This window comes from Protopterus annectens, chromosome 7.part1 (assembly GCF_019279795.1).
Source record: "Protopterus annectens isolate FY-2018-M chromosome 7.part1, PAN1.0, whole genome shotgun sequence".
NCBI classification, from domain to species: Eukaryota; Metazoa; Chordata; order Ceratodontiformes; family Protopteridae; genus Protopterus; species Protopterus annectens.
In genome coordinates, this window is record NC_056740.1 from 204,123,950 (window position 1) to 204,150,898 (window position 26,949).

Here is a 26,949-nt window from a genome sequence, read left to right on the forward strand (position 1 = left end):
AGCTTTGTCCCAAATTGTATTTATTTATTTAACATTTATTTACTAGGAAAGTCCAACTTGTAATGAAGCCAATTTTCAGTGGAGGCCCGGGGAGAAATGCTCTAGATGCATGTCTTTGAAACGTGGGAGGAAACCAGAGCACCCAGAAGAAACCCACACAAATGCAGGGAGGACATGCAGACTCCACACAGAAGGTAATCCACCCAAGAATCGAACTGGAGAACCTCTTGCTGTGAGGCGACAATGCTACCAGTGCACCACTGTGGTGTCCAAACAAATAAATAACTGGTGCCAAAATCACGGACTGAAACTAAACACCAACAAGTGCATTATTGTATTATTTTCAATGACTTCCAAAAGGATACAATCCATCCTTTTAGAAGTCATCACAGGGAACTATCACATTAACAGTATGTTCCTGACAGTTGACCCAGTTGTTCAGGATTTGGGAACTTATGTAGATAGAGATCTAACTTTTGACCAACGTGTGTCCATTGTTGTAAGGAAGTCCTTCTATATTGTACACCTTATAAACAAAGGGATTGTGTCTAGATCTGGGGATGCCATTGCCTCCCCCCTTTACTCAGCCCTCATTAGGCCAGTCATCGAATATAATGCCCCCTTTGGCATGTATCTGTCCAGACACATGCAACAACTGGAATGCCCCCAGAGATACCTTACTAAAAGTAAACAAGGCCAAAACAACATGTCTTACAATGATCGACCCAAAGTTCTGTCACTATACTCGGTATCCTGCAGACTGCTAAGAGGTGACCTGTGTCTGGTATACAAGGTATCCTCTGTTCCAATACTGATGGATTTGCCGCACACAAGTCCAATGAAATCAGAAATACTCTGTCTAGGGATCTAAACCTCTTCTGCAAAATCAACAGAATGGTTTGGAGGGACAGGTATACCGCGCAAAGGATACCAGTGGTCTGTAACAGACTTTTCATCCACATAAAACAAAGTTCTTCTCTTTCCACATTCAAGTGCAGTTTGGATCTGTGGATGGGAAACAGAATATTTACCCCAGGACTGGCCCCGTACTACTAATGGACAGAGGCATCTCTTAAATGCCTTATCCCATGCATGTGTCCCCTCAAATGATCTGTGGTATGATCCCAGTTATTCTCATTAGGTGCAATATAGAATTATCAACCATGGGGATGCATAAGGGCAATCTCTAACCAAATGGGGTAGGTTAATTCAAACACAAAAAGAGAAAATGGTTAGGTGTAAAATGGCCCTCAAGGGCAGCTAGCCTAGCACTAACCTATGATACTATGTAAATGACGTCTGAATGAATTAGTAATCTATAAGAAATTGCTATACTCCAACCTTTTACACCACAGCCTCTTAAAAATGACAACAGCTAGGTATGTCATGAGTTATGTGAAATCACTTGTGATTTAAATCACTGCTCTAAGTGAACTTGCAATGAAACAGTATAGCGTCAATACATGTCACACCAGCAGTATTCACCAAGAATGACACAGGCTCTGTACTGAAGAAAGAGGTGTAACAGTACCAGTCTTGTGGACTACAGTTCCAACCAACATATGGTTTTACTATACATAAAATATATTTACGAGTGGTGAGATAAGAAGCCAGTTTCCAATAAAGTAAAATAGTAAGATAACCAGTACTTCATATCAGTGTGGCTAAATTATCTAAGATACAAAAAAGTTTGGTTCAGAATTGTTTTCCGATATTCTGGAGAATGTTGACATTAAGAAATAGAGCATTATGAAGCAGAACTGTCAAGCTGTATGTTATTTAATGATAGGAAATCAGCTTCTCATTCTGCATAGTAAAACGCAGTGCTGTTCTCTATCATGAAACTGGTATGTTAACATCTAAAAAATGACTACAAGAAAACACTGAAATGACCATTGAACAGTGGGAACAAAATGCATTCCCAACCTGAGTGGCACATTCCATCCCTTTGAAATGAACATGCATCTTCGTAAGAAGTAGCGTTAACAGCTGTCATCCGCCCTAGATATGTCTGCTTCGTAATAAAATGAATCAGAATCTATAGATGGCTGATTTTAGTGAACCTTTCTTGTTCCAAAAGTGGATTGATGTCATTAATACTAATGATATCATTAAAAATTGCTTTTAAGTTTGCAATTTATGCAACCAAGTCTGATTCAACAGTTAAAAATAGAGGTGGACTTAGTAACACTTGCTACCTAGAAACAAACAGAAGCAATTTGCTCAATAAATATGTCTTAAGGTTAAGTTAGTAAATGTAAAAAAATGGATTCCTATAACTTATGCCTAGCAATCATTGTCTGTTATGAACTGCTGACACACACGGGATAGTAATCCCAATAAATACTAAAAAAATAACATAACACATTCTGAATGAATATAATCATTCTCATATATGGCCAAAACTTACTTTGCATCTGCATTAAATTTTACAACTGATGTTTTCAAGTGTCTTTCTTTACAACTGCACTACTGTCAAGACAGAGTGGCGCCTGCATCAGCAGAGATGGTTGTGTGACCATCTAGTTCATATACTGCTGGTAAGATGACAATCAATGTGCAAAAAGTCACACCAAGACAACAGGGCAAGAAAGGGAATTTTGTTTAAAGTCAAAGTCAAAGTAAACTTTATTGTCATTTAGAACTATACATGTAGCCTAAATGAAACTTTGTGCATCAACTCAATTCATGAGATTATAAAGTAAAGTGAAACACCACATACAAGTAGAGGAATTAACGTAACTAACAAGTACAATATTACTCCCAATACATGCAAGAAAGAGCAGAGATATTTACCAACATATACAAACGAATACCCTAGCCTTTGTAGCCTTGAAGTAACAAATTAGCTGAGGTGCAAGTCTGTACACCATGGATGACTGTATGCTGGGCTTCACAACTTTAAAATGTTTTAGGTAGCTTAAAATTGTAGTGACAACTCCATTTAACTGTACCTCAGCAAAAGGAGGTGATGGTGTACAAGTCAGAGCAGTAACAAACAAAATACATCTGACTGGTAAAGGAGGAAAGAACCACCATGATAATCAGTAAGGCAGACAGTATGCCTGATTTACAGATGGCACCATAGTGGTTTTCACAGTGATGAATAAGCAGCTCACCAGGACACACACACACACACACACACACACACACACACACACACACGCACGCACGCACGCACGCACACACACACACACACACACACACACACACACTCAGATATAATTTAGAAATTTAGATGGATGCTAAGTAGTATTCTGATGTCAAAAAGGTGCTTAACAACATTTTATTAATCACCTTTAAGTGCAGTAAAACATAACAGCACCCAGTGCCAACCACCACAAAACAACAGCTAGAACAGCTTTAAAAGCCATTAGACACTTCACAAGATGTGGCAGAGTGAACTAACAGTTTTTAATGCTGTTCATTCATCAGAGGAACATTTTGCTTCTGCCTGCTATTTGTATGGCATATTAAGTGCTTTATGTCTTTCAAACCTGTTAAACACCTTGAGCCCCTGCACTTTTTTCTGTAATTGGTAGTACATGGAGCAAATAAAGCTCAATGCATTGCAAAGAATTATGATTTGGTCTCTCCAATTATAACTTAATTGTTATGTGTTCTTGACGTGGATGTCAAGATTCACCTCTCGAGTTTCACTTTGCTCTGCTGTTGAGATGAATTTCTTGACATTCAAGTTTTGAACACATATCGGTTTGGGTATGATTGGAGATCTGATCATAATCCTCTGTGTTACCATGCATAGCATGATTCAGATTTCCCCAGGGTCAGTTCAAATGATTTATATATATATATATATATATATATATATATATATATATATATATATATATATAAAATCAGAAACTTAATGGAAGAGCATATCAGTAAAAGAGTCATCTGATTGGGTCTAAGTGCTGTAACTACTACTGATAGCGCTCTATAGTTACAAATCACATTACAAACAAAAATGGTATTAGTGATGAACTTTATTTAAAGTAGCATGCGTATAAAGACTTTAATATGGTAAATTAAAGGTAAGTTACTGAGGTACTCAGGAATATTCCCAAGAGAAGACAACAAAATAAAACTATTGTGACAAATTCCATAGGTTATAAACTTTCCAGAAAAAAGCAGAAAAAATATCTACAGAGAGCTAATTAAAAATCTTCAGAAACAAGACAATGCAGTAAGCATAGTCTGTTCATTATATGGAACACATTTCTTCTGAAGTCTCACTTTATTCATAGCCTTTATAAATATAGTGCTGTACCAGTGTTTTCCTTATTATACTCTTTACATAAAAAGGGCTCTGCTTCATGATACAGATCTCTATGTAAAAAAAAAAAGTCAGCAAAATTTTCTTGAAAGCACAACTTCCTTACTGCATAAGAAGAATGGAGTAAAACACACACAGATAAAAAAGAGAAAAGTAAAAAAAAAAATCAAAAAAATAAAACAAAATTATTTTTTTGCAGGGACAAAGTCTCCCTGAACTCCCCACCCCTTGTGCTACACAAAGAAAGAGCAAAATTCCTATATCAAATCAACCAGCAAGGGCAAGGTGCCTCCAAATTCCAATTGATGAAACTCACTGAGGCACACCACGGCAATAAGAAGCTGACCTTTTACCTCTTAGATAATAATATTACATTCCTTTGTAGCTCTTCATTAATTCATCAAAATTGTTTGCGTGTTTGCAGGTCTGTGCCATCAAGTCAGATCCAAGCAATTCCAACCACATCTCCCCTTACAGCAAACTGACACTAAAATTCAGTTCAGCAGAGCTCCTTATTGCTTTTACAAAATAAACAATTATAAACAAATACGTATTACTGTCCTTTATATCCCTCCTGGTGACGATACAGCTATACTGGAAGATATCCTACATTGGATATCCATAACATTTCCACAAGAAAAAATATTGTTAGGTGATGTGAATGTCAATTGGTTGGACATAAACTCTAACTCCCCTACATCTAGCATGAAGTTATGCGCATTCACACAACTAATTAGCAGCCCTACACATTATAGCAAGAAATCAAATTCTCTATTAGACTGGATCCTAGTATTAGACCCTAGCAAATACTCCACCACAGGAACAACGTCAGACATTCTCAGTGATCACCTCCCAATCTATACGACTAGACATCCCACACATCCAGTTAAACAGAATATTTATAAAACAGCATGTAACCTTTCCAAGTTTAACCCAGAAATGTTCATTACTACACTATCATCTTGTTAGAAAAATATGTATTAATGTGTGTATTAGCAATATGCTTAGTGCATTTAGAAGCTTGAAAAGGGTTAACACATTTATTCTATTTCATACTGCATAAATATGTACAAACTGCAGTTGCTTTCTGACCTTGTACTGTTAGCTAAACTCTTGCTTGTGCCTTGGAAATTTACTGAGAAGCAGGTGATTTCTGCTTGCGTTAGGAAAATAATGAATAGAACAATACTACTTGTATGAAACTTAGACAAGAAGTTCCGCTGTGCCATGAGAAAATACACAGCTGTAGAAGTTACAGATAATTAGTACAAAGCCTGCTTGAAAATATGAACTGCAATCAGCATTTGCTTGTATCTGTATTAGAAAAGTACCTTGAAAAGTAACACTGTACAATAGACGCTTGTAAACGGATTAATAGTCACCAAGGCCAGGTTGTTTTTCTGAAAAGTTTCTCACAAATCTAGTTATGTCAGCAATAAATCTGAAGTAACATCTGCTGTAGAACAATGCTAAAAGTTGTGTTTGATTACATCAGCTTAGAAGGCCATGTCTTGTAAAATAGTATAAGAATGAACATACTTCCTGTTAGTAGTTAGACAAATCCTTGTATTTGCATGTTTTTGTCTGCTTGCTGCAAGTAAATTAAAATTCCTTAACTGAACCTTACGTGTATTGGTCTTTGAAGATTTTTCCTTTGACAGATTGGTCCTTCGGACCGGAAACCTTCACTTTGCCTCGGATTAGACAGGCCAGGTGGCTTGAAACCGTACGGGGAAGAAACCACATTGGTTCTTCTTATTTGAAAAGTCCTCCGACTGAATTGTTGTACAAAAGAGGCCAGCCACTTTCTGATCTGCGACTGAAGGATGGGTTTACTCAAACCAGGTGATCAATCACGAAGGCTCAGGTAAGGTGAATCTACCTTCTTTTCTATTTTAGATCAGGGACTAGATTTGTATTTGTTCTGTTAAGACTTTATTTATAAGTCAGGGACAGAAAGATTACTGTCTTTTCAGAGATCAGGGAAACAGAGCAGGTAGGCAGTCATTCTGAAGAGACTATAAAAACATCCGTGGTACCACGTTAAAAATAAGGTGTTACGTAACGATTAAAAGGGTAGAACAAAAATGGGTAATAATTGTACAAAAAGGTCCCAAAATCCGCCGTTAACCGAAGACGCGAAATACATGCAGTCACAGCATGCTGATAATATTAAATGCTACTCAAAATGGGTTAATAAGTATGAATTTGACAGTAAACTAGAAAAATCCTCACTTGTCAAACTTGTCAAACAGCTTAAAACCGATTCTAGAGGTCAGGTAAAGAAGCAACGTCAATTAGGAATTCCTCAGGCACACAGATGGATTGAGGAAGTAAACCGAAGGGAACAAAAGAGTAATAATTCAAAAGCAATGTTTTTAGATAAGGAGGACAATAACTTAGTAATAGCGTCAGCCCCTCCGCCTCCCTTACCAGAATATGAGGCAAGTGAACAAATTAGTCCACCCCTGCGATATCCTGCTGTCACTGTGAGTAGAGACACTACAAAAGCGAAACCGTTTGTTAGAGATCCCGTCGAGACCAGGTCTCGAACACGGGCAGGAAACTCAAAAGGGGACATTGAGTTATATCAAATGGGTAGAAATTCACGATATATAAGTGAAGAAGAAATATGCCCACTTATAGAAGTGCCTAATCCTCAGGCAGGGCAAGAAGGTCAGGACCCAACTATTCTAGTGTATAGACCCTGGACTCCGGAAGACATCCAGAAAGCCACTGAGGGAATTCCCCATCCAAAAGTTAATTTTAGAAAGTTCTTAGAAGATTTGCAAGGAATGAGGCTGAGTTATAATTTAAATGGAGAAGAGGTAGAAAAAGTAGTCAGACAAATTGTGGGACCAGATTGGCACATGATTAGTGGCAACTGGAATCCCCGTGATATTGCGCTCAGGCCCCTCCCACATAGCAGCGCAGAGTTAGACAACAGAGTGAAAGGTCTTACAGACCGAATCTCAGAGAAATGGAAGCCTAGGGCAGACTGGACTTGCATTAATCAATGCATCCAACAGGAAGGTGAAGCTATTGACCGGTATTATGCTAGACTATTAGAATGTTTTAATAACCATTGTGGAATGCAGGTTCCTGAAGATCAGACACACGATTCCCCATATGAGCAGCAGTTAAAGAATGCATTCTTGAAAGGCAGCATTGCACCTATAAGCAGCTTTATTACAAAACACATGGTAGATCATCGTACAAGTAGGTTACAATCATTGCTTGAATATGCTAGGCATGCCGAAAGGCATTTTAATAGCAAAAAGAAAAAGAAAGCCCAAGTATTTTCTGTAGAAGATGGAGCAGAAGTATATGTAGTTCAGTCCGGGAAAAAGGGCAAGAAAAGTGCCCAGGGGAACAAATAATCTGATCAACGATCAGAGGACTTTGAAGGGTGAAAGAAAAGGGGTGAATGTTTTAAATGCTGTAAGAAAGGACACTTGGCAAGGGATTGCAAGAAAAACAAGAAGGCAACCACGGAGGACAAGGAGTGTGAGGACTGACTATATGATAGTCAGGAATCACTAGAAGGGGATAGCGGAAAAAGGACAAATGAGTATGTGATAGAGGGAGTAGAGAATGTGACAGAAGAAATAGAGGAAGTGCAAGAAGTCACATATAGTGAAGAAAATGAAATATTGGATTTGACTTTATTGAGCTTAGAGCTCTATTTAGCAGACACGAAACCAGAAGTTACACTCCTGGTAGAAGGGAGAGAAGTCAGATTCTTGTGTGACTCAGGGGCATCAAGGACCCTGGTATATCCCTCCAAACTGCCAGAGAATTCAGTCACCTGATTACATATTAGTGAAAGCAGCTAATGGACAGCTATATCGGGAGCCCCTCTCCCATAATATTGTGATAACTGATCCTGTTTCAGGATTGACCCAGAAAAGCAAAATTGTTGTATCTGCAAAATGCCCAGTAAACCTTTTGGGCAGAGACCTAATGCAGTTATTTGGTATAGCAGTAGTTCCGACTATGCAGGGTATGGAAGCACAGCGACAAATTGATACCTTTGCAGTGCAATCGGAGGGTGAAATGTTTTACTGGTACAGCCAGGACTTGGTTACGACTGGTCAAGGGACGGTGACCAAAGAATTGATGAATGTAGCCATCAGCAAGTTCCCCTCCCTTGACATTGATAAACAGCATTTGTTGCACTGTACTCTGTATTATTGTAATACACCAGGACCTGATAAGGAATATGAGCAAGAATTGTTTAGAAATCATGTAAAACAGATTGGTATTACGTAATCTGTACTGGGACACAGAAGGGAACAGTGTAGTCAGCTGTTCATTGCCCCAGGAGTTCTTTGCACTTTATAAATTTAATCGATTACCACATGTTAGCTTAACTAAGGACAAGAATGTAAAATGGGTAGACTTAGGAGAGAAAGTCATGAGATGGGAAAAACGGACAGAGTTAGAACTGTCAGAACAGGGAATACAAATGCAGAAGCTGAATTGGATAACTCAGACCCACCCAGCTGTACACTTGCAGTCTATCAAGGACAGCTGATTGGCACTCCTATTGAAGGAGGAAGAGAATGCCTTATAGAATATACCAGAAAATCTCTGGTCGACAGGAAAATCAGATGTAGGACTTATTCGTACAGCAGGACCAGTTACTATTATGCCAAAGTCAGCATTTAGACCACAAAATATACAGTATCCCTTAAGAAAAGATGCAGAGGTAGGAATCAAACCTATTATAGCAGCTTTACTTAAGGAAGGGGTGCTGGTGGAATCTCCCGATTCACCATGTAACACACCCTTATTTCCTGTTAAGAAAGCGAATGGAGAGTGGCGTATGGTCCAAGGTTTACAAGCTGTAAATGACGCAGTAATACCAAGGGCACCTATGGTGCCAGACCCACACACCCTGTTGAATGATTTAAAACCTCAACAGAAATATTTTTCCGTGGTAGATATCAGCAATGCGTTCTTTTCGATACCGATACACCCTGACAGCCAGCATTGGTTTGCATTCACATTTCAGGGGAAAAGGTATACATATACACGACTACCACAGGGGTATTGTGAAAGTCCAACAATATTCTCACAAGAAATGGCAAGCAACTTGGCAGGATTTACCCCACCAAGAGGTAGTCAGATTTTGCTTTATGTTGACGATATCCTGCTGACGTCCCCCACCCAGCAAGACTGTAAAGAAGATACCATAGCGCTATTACAATTTTTAGCCACTGAAGGACATAAAGTAAACAAAAATAAACTGCAGCTTTGGAAAAAACAGGTTAAATACCTAGGATATGTAATATCCAAGGAAGGTAGGACATTAGATGAGGACAGAAAAATAGCAATTTTGCAAGCACCAAAACTCACTACCAAGAAGGAAATGATGCCCTTCCTGGGTATGACTAATTTTTGTCAGAGTTGGATTCCAAACTATGCCTTGGAATCTGCACCGTTGACTAACCTGATTTATAAAAAGCCTATGGCAGCACAGGATTTGTTACAATGGACACCAGAAGCAGAATCTGCTTTCTGCAAACTGAAACAGTTAATAGCGTCCTCATTAGTTTTGGGATTACCAAACTATCATAAACGTTTTTTCCAAACTGTAGATTGTAAGCAAGGTTATATGACATCAATGTTAACACAGCAGCATGGGGACAAGCAACGTCCTATTGCTTATTCGTCACAACTGGACCCGGTGGCACGGTCTTTACCTCACTGTGTACAAGCAGTAGTTGCAGCTGCAATGGCAGTACAGGCTTCGGCCTCAGTAGTGTTGTTCCAGCCTCTCACATTGAGAGTGCCTCATGCAGTCACGATTATTTTACTACAAGAAAAGGTAGCATATCTTTCCCCTGCTAGGCATCTTTCCTGTATGACTATATTGTTGAGCCAACCTCATATGACAATCGAACGATGTACGACTTTGATTCCTTGTACCTTGCTCCCAACCCCTGCAGATGGCACACCACACAGCTGCCTGCAGGTGATTGAGCAAAAGACACTGCCTAGAAAAGATCTTATGGATGTTCCCTTGGATGCCGAGGTGACATACTACGTGGACGGCTCATGCAAAATGGGTCCTGCAGGACAGAACCTAGTAGGATATGCAGTAGTTTCTGACACAGACATTATAGAAGCGAAATCTTTGCCACATAGTTTATCTGCACAGGCAGCAAAATTGATTGCCTTGACACGGGCATGTACCTTAGCAAAGGGTAAATGTGTAAACATTTTTACTGACAGCCAGTATGCTTTTTCTACTGTACATGTTTTTGCGCAACAGTGGAAAAATCGAGGAATGATAACAACTACTGGCAAACCAATCAATCATGCACAGTTTAATTTAGATCTTTTAGAATCTATTCAGTTACCTCAGAAAGTAGCTATTTGTAAATGCACAGCTCATACCAAGCAACAGGACAGGATTTCAAAAGGTAATGCAAGAGCTGATACAGCTGCAAAGCAGGCAGCATCAGAAGTATTTCTTTTGAATGAGGAACTACAACCCTCTGAGATTTTAGACTTAGAAATGTTAAAGACAATGCAAACACTTACTACGCAAACTGAAAAACAAAGATGGGTAAAACAAGGAGCAATTCTCGAAAAGGGGCTGTACATCTCTAAAGAAGGGAAACTGATATTGCCATCTAATTTGTTTAGATATGCAGCTTTGTTGAGCCATGGGCAGTGCCATGTCTCAACAGGGGGGATGGTATAGCTGATGAACCAAGTGTTCACGATGTACGGATTTACAAACTACTCTAAAAAATGTTGTTTGTTATGCCACACCTGTAATAAACATCGTGCACAAGGGGCATTAAAGCCCAAGCAAGGGAGTTTCCCTACACCACCGTATCTGTTTCATACTATTTGTATGGATTTCATAGAGTTGAATAAATGTGAAAATAAAAAGTATTGTCTTGTCATTGTAGATATGTTTTCCAGATGGGTGGAAGCCTTTTCGACTAAAAATCCAGAAGCTACAACTGTGGCCAAAGTGCTTGTTAAAGAAATCATCCCTAGATTCGGCATTCCGGAAAGGATCTACAGTGACAACGGCACACACTTCGTGAATCAGACCATACAGCAGTTAAGTAAACATTTTTGTATTTCTCTAAAGAATCATTGTGCGTATCACCCGCAATCAGCAGGGCTAGTAGAGAGGCATAATGGGATTTTAAAGAGTAAGCTAAGAAAATTAATGACAGAAACGCAGAGAAACTGGGTGTACTGTCTGCCCCTAGCACTGTTGAGCATGAGAACTGTTCCAAATGCAAAAGGATTGACTCCTTTTGAAAAGCTCTTTGGAAGGGCTTACTATATACCTCAGTGGAAATCTCTCATACCCGCAGACCAGGAAGCTGACAGTACATTAGAAGAGTATATGCGTAATTTGTTAAATTCTAAACATTTGTTGCAGTTAAATTCTGTTTCAGATAAAGAATGAACCAGACCATCAGAAGTGGCAGTGCCCCCTGGAGCGTGGATCTGGCTGAAGATAGTTAAGAAGAAAAATTGGGCGTCTCCGAAGTGGGAAGGTCCATATCAAGTGCTTTTGTCAACACCCACTGCAGTCAAAATTGTGGAGCGTGCCTCTTGGATCCACTTGACGCACTGTAAATTAGTTAAAAACTTTGAACTGGACAAAAATCTTGTTACATGCCAAGAGCAAAAATGATAGAGTCCAGAAGAAACAGGAATGCAGAACAACCCTTTCCTCAGAAGTATTGCATAATCATCCTGTTAACTGTATTAGTGACAATAATCCTTTTGTTGTGGCCTTTTCTTTTCCCAGCCATGCAGACTGAACTGAATAAACGTGAAGCGTTACTCATAAACTGACATCCAAACTTTAATACTTACCAGGCAATCAAATATGTGTATGCTGAGACTTTCAATGTTTTGAATTGCTGGATTTGCACAGCTTTACTGACAGCATACGGGGGGTTATTAATGACTACAGTCCCCCTAGGGATCAATGAGACCTGGGAGAACTTGATTTATGATACCTCAACCATTACAGCACAAGATAAAATAGCATTGCACTAGTCTGCTCCACAAAAGGGAACTGTGTGTTTTTATAAAAATTATACTGTTCAGGTGGGTTGGAGCAATTGCAATGTGACTGTTCCTTATAGATGTTACACTAAAGGTAACAAAGTAGATCTTTATTGTAATACAAACTATGATTTATTTCTTGGATTGATGCACAAAACACTTGAAGTAAAACATAATTCTGTTCTTTATAAACAGTTGTCTATAATTAATAGAAAAATGTTTCATGCAGGGCGAGTGTATATTCATAGCAAGGTTACTACTAAAGTAGAGGACTGTTATTTTGTGTGTGGCAGAAAGGCATACAAATGGTGACCTGAGAATTGGTCCGGCAGTTGTTTTTTGGGTTACCTGGTTCCGGCCATACGACACACTGCAGTTTTGCCTCATGGGAAAATTTGAAATGTCCGAGAAGTCATCAAGAAACCTGTAAATCCAGTGGGACAAATCGATGCACGTTGGAAAGACCATCACTCTCTAGGCAAAGGACTGACACACATGGACTTGAGTGATAGTGCTATATCATGGGCAGGCATATCACCAGCATATGGAGCAGTGAAATCGATCTGGGAGCTGAGAAAAATGTCAAAACTTCTCGAAGTAATGAGCAACGCAACTTTTTCCGCTCTCGAATTGGTGACTAATGAACTGAATGCTATGAGAACTGTAGTGCTCCAAAACCGCATGGCTCTCGACTTCACCCTAGCAGTGAGAGGTGGTACGTACGCTTTAATCCAAGAAGAATGCTGTTCGTATATTCCTGACCATAAACATGAGATAGACAATCATCTTGAGGGTAATTCAGCAAGTGTCGGCCATGACCAAACCAGGCCCAAACTCACTGATGGACTTTTTCCAGAAATGGTTTGGGGGTGGGGTACCATCCTAATGAACATCCTGATTGCCATTTGTGTAGGTATGCGCCTAGTGGGAGTATGTGTTTGTTGTGGTATCCCCTGCATGAAAAGACTGATTAAAGACCTTATAGACATGTCAGTTTCTGAAACCTTATATCAAAGTACTGAGTTTGAAGAACTGTTAAAAGACTAAAATGCTTTCATAAGTTTAAACTGAATGACTCTCTTAACTGCAAATCCTGAGTGGAAGAGGTTAGGAGAAGAAAACAAACTGTTTATGCTTATTTTGAAAGTAGAATAAAAGTATTAATAGGGGGTAAATGTTAGAAAAATATGTATTAATGTGTGTATTAGCAATATGCTTAGGGCATTTAGAAGCTTGAAAAGAGTTAACACATTTATTCTATTTCATACTGCATAAATCTGTACAAACTGCAGTTGCTTTCTGACCTTGTACTGTTAGCTAAAATCTTGCTTGTGCCTTGGAAATTTACTGAGAAGCAGGTGATTTCTGCTTGCGTTAGGAAAATAATGAATAGAACAATACTACTTGTATGAAACTTAGACAAGAAGTTCCACTGTGCCATGAGAAAATACACAGCTGTAGAAGTTACAGATAATTAGTACAAAGCCTGCTTGAAAATATGAACTGCAATCAGCATTTGCTTGTATCAGTATTAGAAAAGTACCTTGAAAAGTAACACTATACAATAGACGCTTGCAAATGGATTAATAGTCACCAAGGCCAGGTTGTTTTTCTGAAAAGTTTCTCACAAATCTAGTCATGTCAGCAGAAAATCTGAAGTAACATCTGCTGTAGAACAATGCTAAAAGTTGTGTTTGATTACGTCAGCTTAGAAGGCCATGTCTTGTAAAATAGTATAAGAATGAACATACTTCCTGTTAGTAGTTAGACAAATCCTTGTATTTGTATGTTTTTGTCTCGTTGCTGCAAGTAAATTAAAGTGCCTTAACTAAACCTTATGTGTATTGGTCTTTGAAGTTTTTTCCTTTGACACATCTATTAACTGGAACTTCTTAAAAATCCTCCCATTAGACAATGTTGTAATTGAATTTAATACAGCTTATCTAAATATCTTACAATAGCCTTGCACCTCCTAGAATGAAGAGACTGAAAACAAATAATGCAATTTGGCTATCCAAAAAGAGGAGAATGCTAATGCAGGATAGAGAAAAAGTATGGAAAGAGTGGCAAAAATATAAAACACCACAGTATCTTGAAAGCTTCAGAATGCTTAGCATTCTTACTAAAAAGCAAACAGATGAAGACAAAAAACTATACTATAATGACTTTCAGAATAATACTAAACACAATCCTAAAAAATGTTGGGCATCCATTAAAAAAATCTTACATCCTGATCAAAAATTCAACACAAACCCCTCTCCTGATAACTCACCACTTGAAACTGCAATACAGTTAAACTCTTATTTTATAGATAGCATAGCATCTCTAAGCAAGGATTCCTCAACATAGATTCATAGATTCATAGATTCATAGATTAGTACTAGGCTAATTGCCCTTTTGCGCATTTTTTTAAGCCTCCATTATTTATCCCCTGTGAGACTCAAACCCTGTACCTTGTGTTTGTAAGGCAAACACCTTAACCATTAGGCCACCCTCCCAACATCTAATCCCAACCCTGCCCAACAGCTATGTATCACCACATCCACTTTCGCCTTCAAACAAGTGCCCTCATCCTGTATAGAACTACTCTTAAACAAACTTAAGCAATGCTCTTTTTCAGCTGATGACCTTCAAAGTGAGTACCTAAAACTAGCATCCAACAGCATTGCCTATCCTGTCTCAGTCCTTATAAATTGGTCAGTCCAGGAATCCCACGTTCCCTCTCTCTGGAAAAAGTCACACATTATCCCTCTGCACAAAGGAGGAAATTCAACAGACATTAATAACTTTAGACCTATAGCAATCTTATCTCCTCTTGCCGAAATACTTGAAAAATGTATTCAAAAACAATTGCTAGACTATGTCCTGCAGGAAGAATTCCTATCCCATACACAACATGGCTTCTGCCCTTCCCATAGTACTAGCACAGCCCCTTCTAACATATATAGATATTGCCAATAAAACTAGAGATAATGACAAACTAGTCTCTTCCTTAGTTCTAGACATGTCTAAAGCTTTCAACACAGTTTGTCACAGCAAACTTCTACTTCAAATGTTCTCACTAGGTCTCTCTGCGTCAACCATTTTGTGGTTCTAAAACTACCTCTCCAATAGGTATTAGTAAAATGGCACTCCACACTCTCTCCTTATCTCCCAGTCACCAGCATTGTACCACAAGGCTCTATCCTTGGTCCCCTCCTGTTTAACATTTTCACCAACACCCTCTATACTTCCACACAACAGGCCACCCTAATACAATACGCAGATGATTCCACACTCATTTTTACATCTGACAACAAGGTACATCTCCAGAATATTACTCAAGAAACTTTAACAACCACTGAAACATGGTTTCATAACTCACAACTCATGCTCAACCCAAAAAAGACCAAAATATTACTTTTTTCCCCAAATCCCTCTCTCATGTAAAAACAAAACTTAAAGTCCTCTTTCTTGATAATACAACCATTGAAGTCACATCTCATAGCAAACTATTAGGGGTGATAGTGGATGATAATCTTACATTTGATCTGCATATAAAAACTCATCAAAAATTAGAGATGCTTTACTGAGCCAAAAACTTTTTCACTGATGCAACTAAAACTGTACCTGCCACTACTTATCTCCTCCCCACTCCTCTTTATGGCGCTCCCATCCTTACTAACCTACAGGCTTCACAAAAATTAAAACTTGAACAATGCTATAACAAAGTTGCTAAATTTGCAGCACATACACCTTGCAGAACCCACCACTGCATGACACTGAACAGCCTAAATTGGTCAGAACTGCCACATCAGCTAACATATACAGAACATCTTACCACCTAAAAAAAAATGATCCAGCATCCATCTGTCCGTCCAGTACTAAAAGACATTCAACGCAACTATGTTCCCAGTTGGTCATTGCGATCCATTGACCAAAATTTCTGGCTGTCTTAAAACCTAGCAGATCTGCTGGGCATTGTCTGTAGTTGTACAAGGTTGCTAAGGCCTGGAACTCTTTACCTGTATCCATCATGTCTATACCTTCCATCCTATCTTTCAAAACCATCTGTAAGATATCCTTTTTCTTGCTGCCCCAAAATGTGAAAAGTACCTTTTCTCATACCTCGTTACTCTCCCTTCTTCACTTACTTCCTTATTGCTATCTAATTCTCTTCCTTGACTTTCTGTCTAAATATACCATAAGCCTTTGCAATTCCTCTTTGTATTACATTAGCTTAAATTTAACTTCTTTACAAACTGTCAAAAATTTCTTTAAATATTAAATGATTGTCATATACCTTGTATCAATTCTTAACCAATGTTTTTTATATTATGTCTAATTTGCTATAATTATTTCAAATACAGTTGTTTTTCTTTTATTTTTGAAGATAGTAAAAATATTGTTCTTAAAATGGTTTGTAATAATTTGGAGCATTTCTCCCCAGGCCCCCGCTGAAAATGGGATTCTACCCAGTCAGACTTTCCTGGTAATCAAATGTCATTAAATAAATAAATCAATCAATAAATACACTTTTTCCCCCCATACCTATCAATAATTTTCCCATCCTTAACAGAAAGAGTAGGACTGGAATTAACTAAGTGCTTAGCAGCAGTGGGATCAACTGAGGCTATAACTGCTAGGTCAGGTTTGTGAACAGTGTATAAAAATGTAAGAGAGTGAGGAATTTTAAACATCTGCGGTGGTGGTGCTGTGGTACCATTGTCGCCTCAAAGTTAGACGTTGCACGTTCGATTCTCAGTTAGAGCGTCTTTTGTGTGTCGACATGCGTGAATGGGCGTTCCTTCATTGAAGGTTGTGCGTTAGGCCCGGCAAGCCAGCACGTAAAAATCTACTGCCAATCATTAGCGGACCGGAGTTCCTCTGTGGCGACCCGTAACCGGGAAAAGCCGAAAGACAGTTTATCTGCATTTTTCAGGGCAGCTAGCTGACTAACAGGAAACTACAGGCAGTAACAAACACACATCCTCTGAAGCTGACAGAACAGGATGAATGGGTGAAGGTTCTGAAAAAAAAATCCTTCTGTAACAACTCATAGTATTTTTTAAGGGACTGAGAAACATCAGTGTTCTCTCTCTGAAAGCAATGGCACATTCTAGTAATAGTTTCAGAGAAAAAGAAACCGTCACAGGGAGAATCAGAAACTGAGCTCACCTCTTAATTTGAATCAGAAATCTGAAGTAAAAAAACTGAATCTGTCCCTACATCTTGCTGTTCAAGATTCAGAATCTTGAATCTCTTCAGGAAAAGAGGAATCAGTCTTTCTTTTACCACAAACTACTTTACAAGAAGGGCCAAAGGTCTGAATTAAACTCTAAGCCAGATCCGTTAAACTACTCTTGTCTAAAGAAATATGAGGAGGAGTAGTGACAGGAAAAATTCAGCCAGCTTTGTTACAAATGGCAGCAGCTGCTTCCCCATGGATAGGCACAGCATTCTGGCACAATAGGGAAGCTTTCCCTTTCCCTCTTCCAGGATAGGAAAAAGTGGCTCACCCTTGCCCACTAAGGGGACTCCAACAGCCACAGAGGATGTAGCTAACCACTGGTCCATAGTGGCTGTAGGTGCTACAACAGAAAATCGAGTGTAAAAGATGAGTGGTCTGAGGTACAACAAATAGCCACAGCAGTCACCCACCTGCGGATGCAGCAAATTGCTTGCCTGCTGTGGTGGCAAAGGTTGTTTGCTTAACTTTTTTCTTTTTGTGGCTGGAAGAAGGACTGACCATGAGACCAATAGTCTGTTCCAGGCCAAAAATGGTGCCACTTTCTTGGGGTAGACAAGCAGCAAATGTCAGTAAAACTATCTATCTACAAAAATTAATATTTTTTCTTATTAGAAAAAAAAAACAGTAAAAAGCAATTTCAAACACCATGCTAGCCCCACCAAGGAAAAATAAACATGATTTCTGCACAGAATATGTGTTTTTATTTAGTTAACACTGATGTTAAACTGACAGAAACAGTGAGTGCTCTATTTAAAAGTATGTTACAGTCTTGAAACAGTCCATTAAAACACAACACTTCTAGCTTTAAAGTAATTTTCCTGAAGAGGAAATTAATAAAACATCAAATGGAAATTTTATTTTTCCCCAAAGGGAACTGATCTGCCCAGGAAAGGAAAGCACAAGCCAATCATTGATTCTCAAAAGCCTCAGAGGAGCATACTCTTTGGCAACAATAAAGTTCTGTATAGCTTCGCACCCAAACTTATCTCTTGGTCAGCTCAGCTTGAGCTGCTTGACAGTTTGGGTGCATGGAAGGTGTCTTAAAGCTTTGGAATCTGTCTGGCCCTTTTTATCTTTGGCAGGATATAACCCATATAGCTAAAGCTACTGCAGTAGTAATCAATATGATGAACATCTAAAAAATAGGCACTGCCGAATCATGCTACTGATAGAAAGCCATAAAGGTGTGTGGAGGGGTGAGTGTGGGTGTACATAATTATCCAAGCTGAATACTTTATTTATATTCACAAAAGAAGAAAATATCCAAATCTAACTCAGACATTGCATTATGCAACTAATGAAGTTGCACTTTTGGTTGTACAGAATGATAAAACATACAAGGCAACTGGACTCCGTTACCATTTTTTCCTTACCAGTACTCATTCTTAGACCTCACCTCCTTTTTCAAGAAGCAACAGTCTAGTCAACTAGAGGTGAATTTGTGGATAGTCATCCAGTTATTTAGTTCCTTTTTGAAACATCAAAGTATGTTATGTTGCTTAATTTGGAGTGAAAATTTATTCTAGAGAAGGGGTAAGCACTGTCCAATGAATCTGCCTCTCCACCGTGTTTTCTTTATGTGCTGAAGCAGGTTTAGATTTCTGTTTATAGTGTTAGTGGGACTGATTGATTTTTGGAGATGGTCCAAAAGACAAGCCACAGATCATTCCCTAAGGAGTATGTAGGACACTGAGCAAAGGGAAAATGCTTCCGGCCTCTCTTGGAAGCTCTTGCCTTTTAAACCTGTGATCTTTTTAGTCAGGAACCTCTGGGGTCTTTCCATTTGCTTGATATGCTTAGTAAGGTGCATTCCAAAAGGGGCATTGAATTTAATAATAGTTGTGATAAATGCAGAATATACGGAGGTAGAAAGCAAAGATTTTCGACACTGCCAGTTTCTCCATTCCATCACCAGCATATTTACATACAGTGCTTTATAGTTGGAAAATGTAACAAGAAATGTTGGCTACAGCAGTGTTCTTTTGTTCATATACACCTATGTTTCTTGAGGCTGACATGGCATCTACTTTCATCAGTTATGCACTATTACTTTAGCTGGTTTAAATATCATACCTTACATAAAGTTTATTTATTCTTGAAATAAAAATTATGACTGTATTTATTTCTTTATAGTACATTTTTGCTTTGTTTTCTGAAGCAGGTTTAATTTCCTGGTTATAGTGTTAGTGGACTTATTGATTTCTGGAGATGGTCCAAAAGGCAAGGCACAGATCACCCCCTAAGGAGTCTGTAGGACACTGAGTAAAGGTAAAGTGATTCCAGTCCCTCCTAGAAGCTCTTGCCATTTAAACCTGTGTTTTTTTTAGTCAGGAACCTCTGAGGTTTTTCCAGTTGCTTGATATGCCTAGAAAGATGAATTCCAAAAGGATCACTAAATTTGATAATAGTTCTGATAAATGCAGAATATAGAGAGTTATGAACTTCCTTGGATTTTGATGACATTGCAATCAGTTGCACCAGGCAAAAATATTTCCTTACCACTCATTCAACATGATGGTCAAAGGTGAAGGAATTATCTATATATCTCAAGGTCTCTCACAACACTTTCATTTTGAAGATGGGTATTATCTATACTATGAAATGGATGAAGGGATTGTTTACCAAAGGTGATGATATTGCAGTTTTTAGCATTTAGTTTGAACCTGTTTTTTTGAGCACCAGTTATTAACATCTGTGAGTTCCATTTGGAGCATATACATATCAGAGAATTACTTCAGGATGATAGCAAGCTTGTATTCATCTGTAAACGTGGATATCCAGAGATCCCCATTTGTAATTTGGAAATGTGTGAAGTAGGTGCCAGATATTCAAGGTCTCAGCACAGAGCCCTGAAGGGCACCACTGGTCACCTTCATGTTCACTAAGGTTGTAGTTGTCACCCAGGCTATGTGGTTTGTATCCTTCATGCAATTTACTATCCACCTAACTATTCAGGGATCTCATTCTGTTTATTTATTATGTCAGCATGTAGTATGGTGTCAAAGCCTTTAGTGAGTCTGAGTATATTGCACAGATGCGACACTCTCCATGTCTTGTGTTACCCTCTCAAAGCTAACCAGATTCACTAGGCAGGACCTACATTTAACAATGCTAAACTGCTGGGGGTCAAGCCTTATAAGATTTTTTATATCATAGTTAATTAAATCAGTTATGATATGTTCCATCGAAACAGGATCATTTAGGCAATCCATGCACAGCAGGTATGCTTAACAAGTATGACAAGCACTGGATAAAATCCTCAGAGTCTCCAGCATTAAGAAGAAACTGGATATGTACTGATGATTTGAGTTACAGGACAACTGCATTACTTTCTGAAAAACAGTTTTAAACCGTGGTGATTTCAAAAATCAAAATATTTTCTGCCTCACGTCCCAATACACCTCTTCATGTACACAAACACTTTGTAATTTACTGCAAAACAGGAAATAAGCAATTTTCTCAATATTATCATGGGCTCATTCAACAGCATATAAGTGCAAGTGTCTCTCATACAAGCCATGGAGAATTAAATGTTTTTGTGGATTCATACTGAGTGGTGTTTTTTTTTTCCCCCAACGATTATCTACAAGATTTTGTAACCCCCATTTTCATCTCTACTTTATTTACTTAATCATTTGTATATTCACTTGTTGCTGCATTCTTTTGAAGTGTTCTTATGTATCTTTCTGGAAACTGTGGCAAGTAGCACAAAACATAATGATCATTAAAAAAACACTACTAAAATGGAGATGTAATGGACTGCAGACACATGTCTGAACCCATAACAATGGTGCACTGGTTTTAATTTCACCATCTCTTTTGGGTTTCAAATACCATGACAGGAATGGACCCCATTCATAAGTCAAAGTATAAGTAAAGTTCACAAAATTAGTATTATTCAGTCTTTTATGTTAACCAAAAGTGCTCTTCACACCACCTGCAATGTGCCCAGAACTGAATCCTTCTGAAATTAATATGGATTTACATGTATTGGTAGCATATCTAAATACGACTGTAAATTCTTTTTTATTTTTTATGAGATCAGTTGCTCCTACTACTATTGGAACTTTCTGAGTATCCTTCTTCCACAATGCCCTAATTTCTGCCTGCATACCCCGGTATTTTATGACTTTGTGTCTGTCTGTACTTAAGACACTGTAATCACTGGGTGTAGCAATTTCAGTGATCAATATGACTTGTTTTTTTCATAGACTGCTCTATCTGATTTTCCTCTCATATATTTTTTGAACTCTTGGTAATGGGTGACCCTATATGATATAAAATTCATCATTCTCTGTAATGCATTGTAGCTCATGATTTCAATCCTTCTCAGTTACTTCAACATTGTAATGTTTGCACAATTCTTAATGCAACAGTCTTGCCACATTATTATGCCTTTCAGTATACAGGTCCTCTGGCATTAGTGTATCACACCCAGCAACAAGATGTTTGTTTCCAGTTCTGTTTTACAGAACCTGCATTTATCTGTTTCTCCCATATGTTCAATGGACATGGTAAACCAATGTGTACATAGTCTACTATCCTGGGACGTTAATATTCACCTTTCATCTTTTGGTTTAAATTGACCTCTGTTATCCATTCCTGTATCAGATCCTGATCAACACGAGGTTGTTCCAAGAGTTTCTATACTTGCAACTATATTTATGCCTTTCCCACATGTCTTGCCTTCTCACCTGATCCCTCTCTTTATATTCTTTCTTTTATTTTTTGGCACATTCAGTTGCTGCCTGATTTTTGCCTACTGGTTTGATTTTCATTCACGCTTGACACTGATATTCTTCTGCTAATCTAAGCAGCGAAGTCATCCTAGACTTGTTCTCCTCATGTTTTAAAACTTTCACTATGTTTGGATCTGGTGAAGTTAGTAGATATGTATGCAGTCCTATGATTGCAGATCATAAATCAGTTTTGAGGAGGCCCATATCTCCTTCAGAAAGAGGAATATATATCCTGATATACACTGATTTATCATTTGATAAGCATGAAGCATTTTTCTTGTTTCATGTCCAACTGATCCAATACCTTTTGAGGCCAGTTAATCACCCCAAAACTGTAAGTTAGAACAGGAAGAGCAAACGGGTTTATACCCTGGACTTTGTTCCAAGATGTCAGAGCTTTTTTCAGTATTAATTTCCTTACTTAGTTTGTTTGCATTTGTTTATATTTTATTGTTGATCCTTCATCAGTTCCCAAATATTTATACACTCCCTCCTGCTGTTGTTCTTTTATATCACATTCCTGTCCCAGACTGATATTTTTGGTGCTGCAGCGTTCCTGCTTTAAATGCTGCTTTTGCACATCTATCACCTCTAAATGATATTCTTATATCTTCTGAGAAAGTTTTGACCATAAATCATCCACAAAAAGAAGATGAGATGTCTTTACACTTTGTCATTTTCTGGGATCCAGTTTGTAACATGACTTAATCTATTAAGTAGCTTAATGGGTTAAGTGCAAGACAAAAGAGCAGTGGTAACAGAGTCACCCTAGTATATCTCACTTTGAACATTTATCCATGGGATAAGAGTTTGGCCTTTATCATTGCTTAACTGCAATGTAGTCTGCCACTGTTTCATGGTCACTGTAACATAACTGATCAATATAGGGTATATTTTACGCATCTGTAAGCACTCCTTTATCCATGAATGTGGAATGCTGTCAAATGCTTTTTTGTAATCTACCCATTTCATACTTAGATTCTTCCCCTTTTTACAACTCTCCATTATGACTTTACTAAACAACAGATGATGCTTTCTTCTGATAACTTTCTTTTGTTACTTTTTGTTCTATTGCCATGACTGAGTTTTCTTCTAACTATAAACTCTATTGACATCAGTTGCAATATATAATGTTTACATCATAGGAAGGTACATTATTGGTCTATAGTATTTAGGATAGCTTACAGACGAGTGCCATTTTTCCTGTTGTTAAGTAGGTTGGTGTCTGTTCAGGATGCACATATGAGTAGTTCTTACTCAGGGCTAAATCCTTGTGTAAATATATTAATACTTTTATTTATTTATTTTACTTTTGTTTACCAAGATGGTCTGACTGGGACAGTGCGCATTTTCAGCAGAGGCCCAGGGAGAAAAGCTCCATCTTAAGCTTACATATAAAGTCATCACATCAAGTAATAGAAGTTATAGACAAAAAAAAATAAGTGTTAACGCATTTGGGTTATTTTGCAAGCAGATGACAAGATAAGTGCAGTTGTGAGACAAACAGCAAGTTTTAGCTTTAAGAATAACTTATATTTAAAAAGAAGACTATGTTATAAAAATGTGAGGGAAGGCTATAAACCACCATTGCAACAGCAGGGAACATTCTCCTGTAGGCATTGCAAGACCTGTAAGTATGTTCATAGTGGTCTAAGGTTTCCAGATAGAGACATCTTTATATGCAGACTGTGCGACAAAACACTTGGTTTATTTTACATACCAGTGGCGGATTTAGGCCTGGGCGCAGGGGCGCGCGCCGGCCCATTTTAAAACTTTTTTTCCAGAAAAAATAAAAATAGTCTTGTGGGTGCATCTTTTCCGCACAGTCCTGTGATGTCATCTTGTCATGAAACGCGGCTAACACACAATGGAAATACGATCGGAGGTTGCAGTCAGATGATTGTTTTTATAACAATCCTCCAGTTGCATTCCTGTTGTGGTTTAGGCGTGTAATGTTGGTCAGCTGTGATTGTATCGCTACCAGAGAGTCTAATTTTAAACTAAGTACCAGGAAACAACTATCTGCTGTGCTGAGGTAATGTGCTAGTTTTTTTTTTTTTTATATTTATTGAAGCATATGCTCGGCGCCAAAGAAAATTTGTAATAAGCCCAGTGCTATAAGAAAGTTACAAACATCAGCAAGCATTTATTAGTCTCCGGTGTGTATTTTTTTCTAAACCGATGTATGTGTGCATCCTGCAATAGACTGGTGTCCTATTATATTGTCAGAGCTATATTTTCACTGAAAGTGGAATCTGTTCTTCCTTTTCTCATTATAAGTAAGAAACTTTGTGGTGACTAGATGTTAAGGGTAAGAATAGCTGATCACCTGTGTAGCTCTGATTGGACGGCAAATATGCTTAACTGGTAGTAGGTCAATTAATGATGGAAAGGAGCCAGATCTTTTTTGTTTGTTTGTTTTAGTAAAGTACTGCTTAATTTTCACACAGATTAGCTGGAATTTCCCACTGATCTTCAAATCTGTCAGAAAGAAATCAGAACTAAATAAACACACTGTTAGTAGTGTCACTTTAAAGCGCTAGAGAAGTCAACTTTCCAGGATTGATGCAAAAGCTGAAAGTTAGGGATGCCTCCTCTTACACATTCATTTCCCGTGATATTAGTTGCTTATGATGTGCGTATCTTTTACTAATGCTAATATTGGTTTGTGTAGGTGTATACTCACTGTTTTTCCACTGCCGTGTGTATTTTTAGAGGTATGCTACTTTAAGGGATTTATTTCACACAAGACACTTTCTCGTACCACCCAGTGGAGATAGAAGCAGTGGATGTAAGAGTTTTTAAATATTACTTTGCAGAGTGAATAATTTTCAGTTTAATTTCGGCGAACACAAGACAGATTTATAGTTCGGTTCATAAAATGTTCTAGATAGGGTTACCGCCTGTTCCACTTTGCAAGGGACAGTCCCTCTTTGGGCAGTTGTGTCCTGCAAAAAAATTGAAAAATGGTAAATGTCCTGAGAATTTATGACTAAATTATTTATTATATTTTATATAATAGTTGCATAAAACAGTTATTCTGTATCCGAAACACCTTGTTATACGAAACAGAATAAGGAACTAAAATGCTACAAAAATAAGCTTTTATTTTAGGAAAAAAATGTGAAGTTATGTCCTTGGTATTGGCCGTGGGTATGTTTTGCCCTGCACAATCTGACATTTGTACCAAAAATGTCTCACTTTGGGCATTTGAAAAGGTGGCAACCCTAGTTCTAGCCCCAAACTTTGAATCAAATCCTGCATATTTTGCGTGGGAGGTAGACACTTGATACTAGTATACCTGTGCACCTATTCTGCCTATCATTCAGAAATGGTGAAAATAGGCAATAAAGAATGAATTTAATTAATTAATGAAGTAATTATTTATCTACACTCGGGCTCTTTTTCAGTTTATGTAGATATTTTTGATGTCTTTGTCCAGTCACATACAGTCTTTGTTAATTCTCTTAGTGGGGTACTCAGTATGCTAAAGTCTTTGAAGACTGCACTATAGTTTGTCATGTCTTTCAAACTCATAATGCTCTTGACATTTTAAAGGGATCATATAATGCTTTGACTTTGTTGAGGTTTGTTCTTGTCAGACTCATATTTCTCTCTATTCAGTGGTAGACCAAATTATTTCTGTTTTTCAGATACACTTTTTATATCTTTGTCATGCTCTGTTCTCTTGTTGGTAACTGTTATGTCATCACTGAAAGTTTACATGTTGCTGCCACATAGCACTCGATTCTCCAGTTATTAACTGGGCTGTCTTTCAGTGCAGAGCCTGCATGTCTCACCAACGTTCATATGGGTTTTGACTGGGTGCTTCAGTGTCGTCCAGTATCTCAAAAGACGTGCTGTAAGTGAGCTAATAATCTTTCAAGTTTCCTGTAACTCTGTACACTATGCACGTGTGTGCTTGCATTCTGTAATTTGTATGTATTGTTTCCAGGATTAGTATGCCTGCCTTGTGCAAATTAAGTGCCAGGAAATCCTATGGTTGACCCTAAACTGGATTAATTTGAAAATCAGAAAACAATCAGTGAACTATTTTTATTGCATTGTACTGCATCATATTTTGTGTGTATGTTTGTGTGTGTGTGTGTGTGTGTGTGTGTGTGTGTGTGTACACTTCATATTCCTTGCATCATCTGTTAAATGGTACACAGAAAGATTATGCATGTACTGCTGGAGTGGACGTGAGGCTGATGCAGCCTGTCTCCAGATCTCCTTTGTAGAATACAGTTGTTCCATTGATTTTATCAATGACTATGTTGTCTAATGATTGTGTGAGGTGTATCCAGATTGCTTAACTACCCAGTGCTGTACAAAGGGTGTGCCTGCTCCAGGTGCCATCTGGTAGTGGCTACTGAACCGTTAAAAAAATAGTTTGGCATTTACAAGCATTTACAAGCAGCTGTGATCACTTATAAAAAGCTTATAAGCCAATTGTCAGACTTCTGGTTTTTAACTGTAATTTAAATGAATCTTGGATTCCAGAATCCTTCATAAAGGATTGTGACTGATCTTCTAGACACTGTCATATTACTCAACAGGATTTGGACTGGCTGTTTATTGTGGCAAGATTCATATTTAAAATGTTATTGTTCATCAGTTTACAGAAAAAACCATGAAGCCAGAAA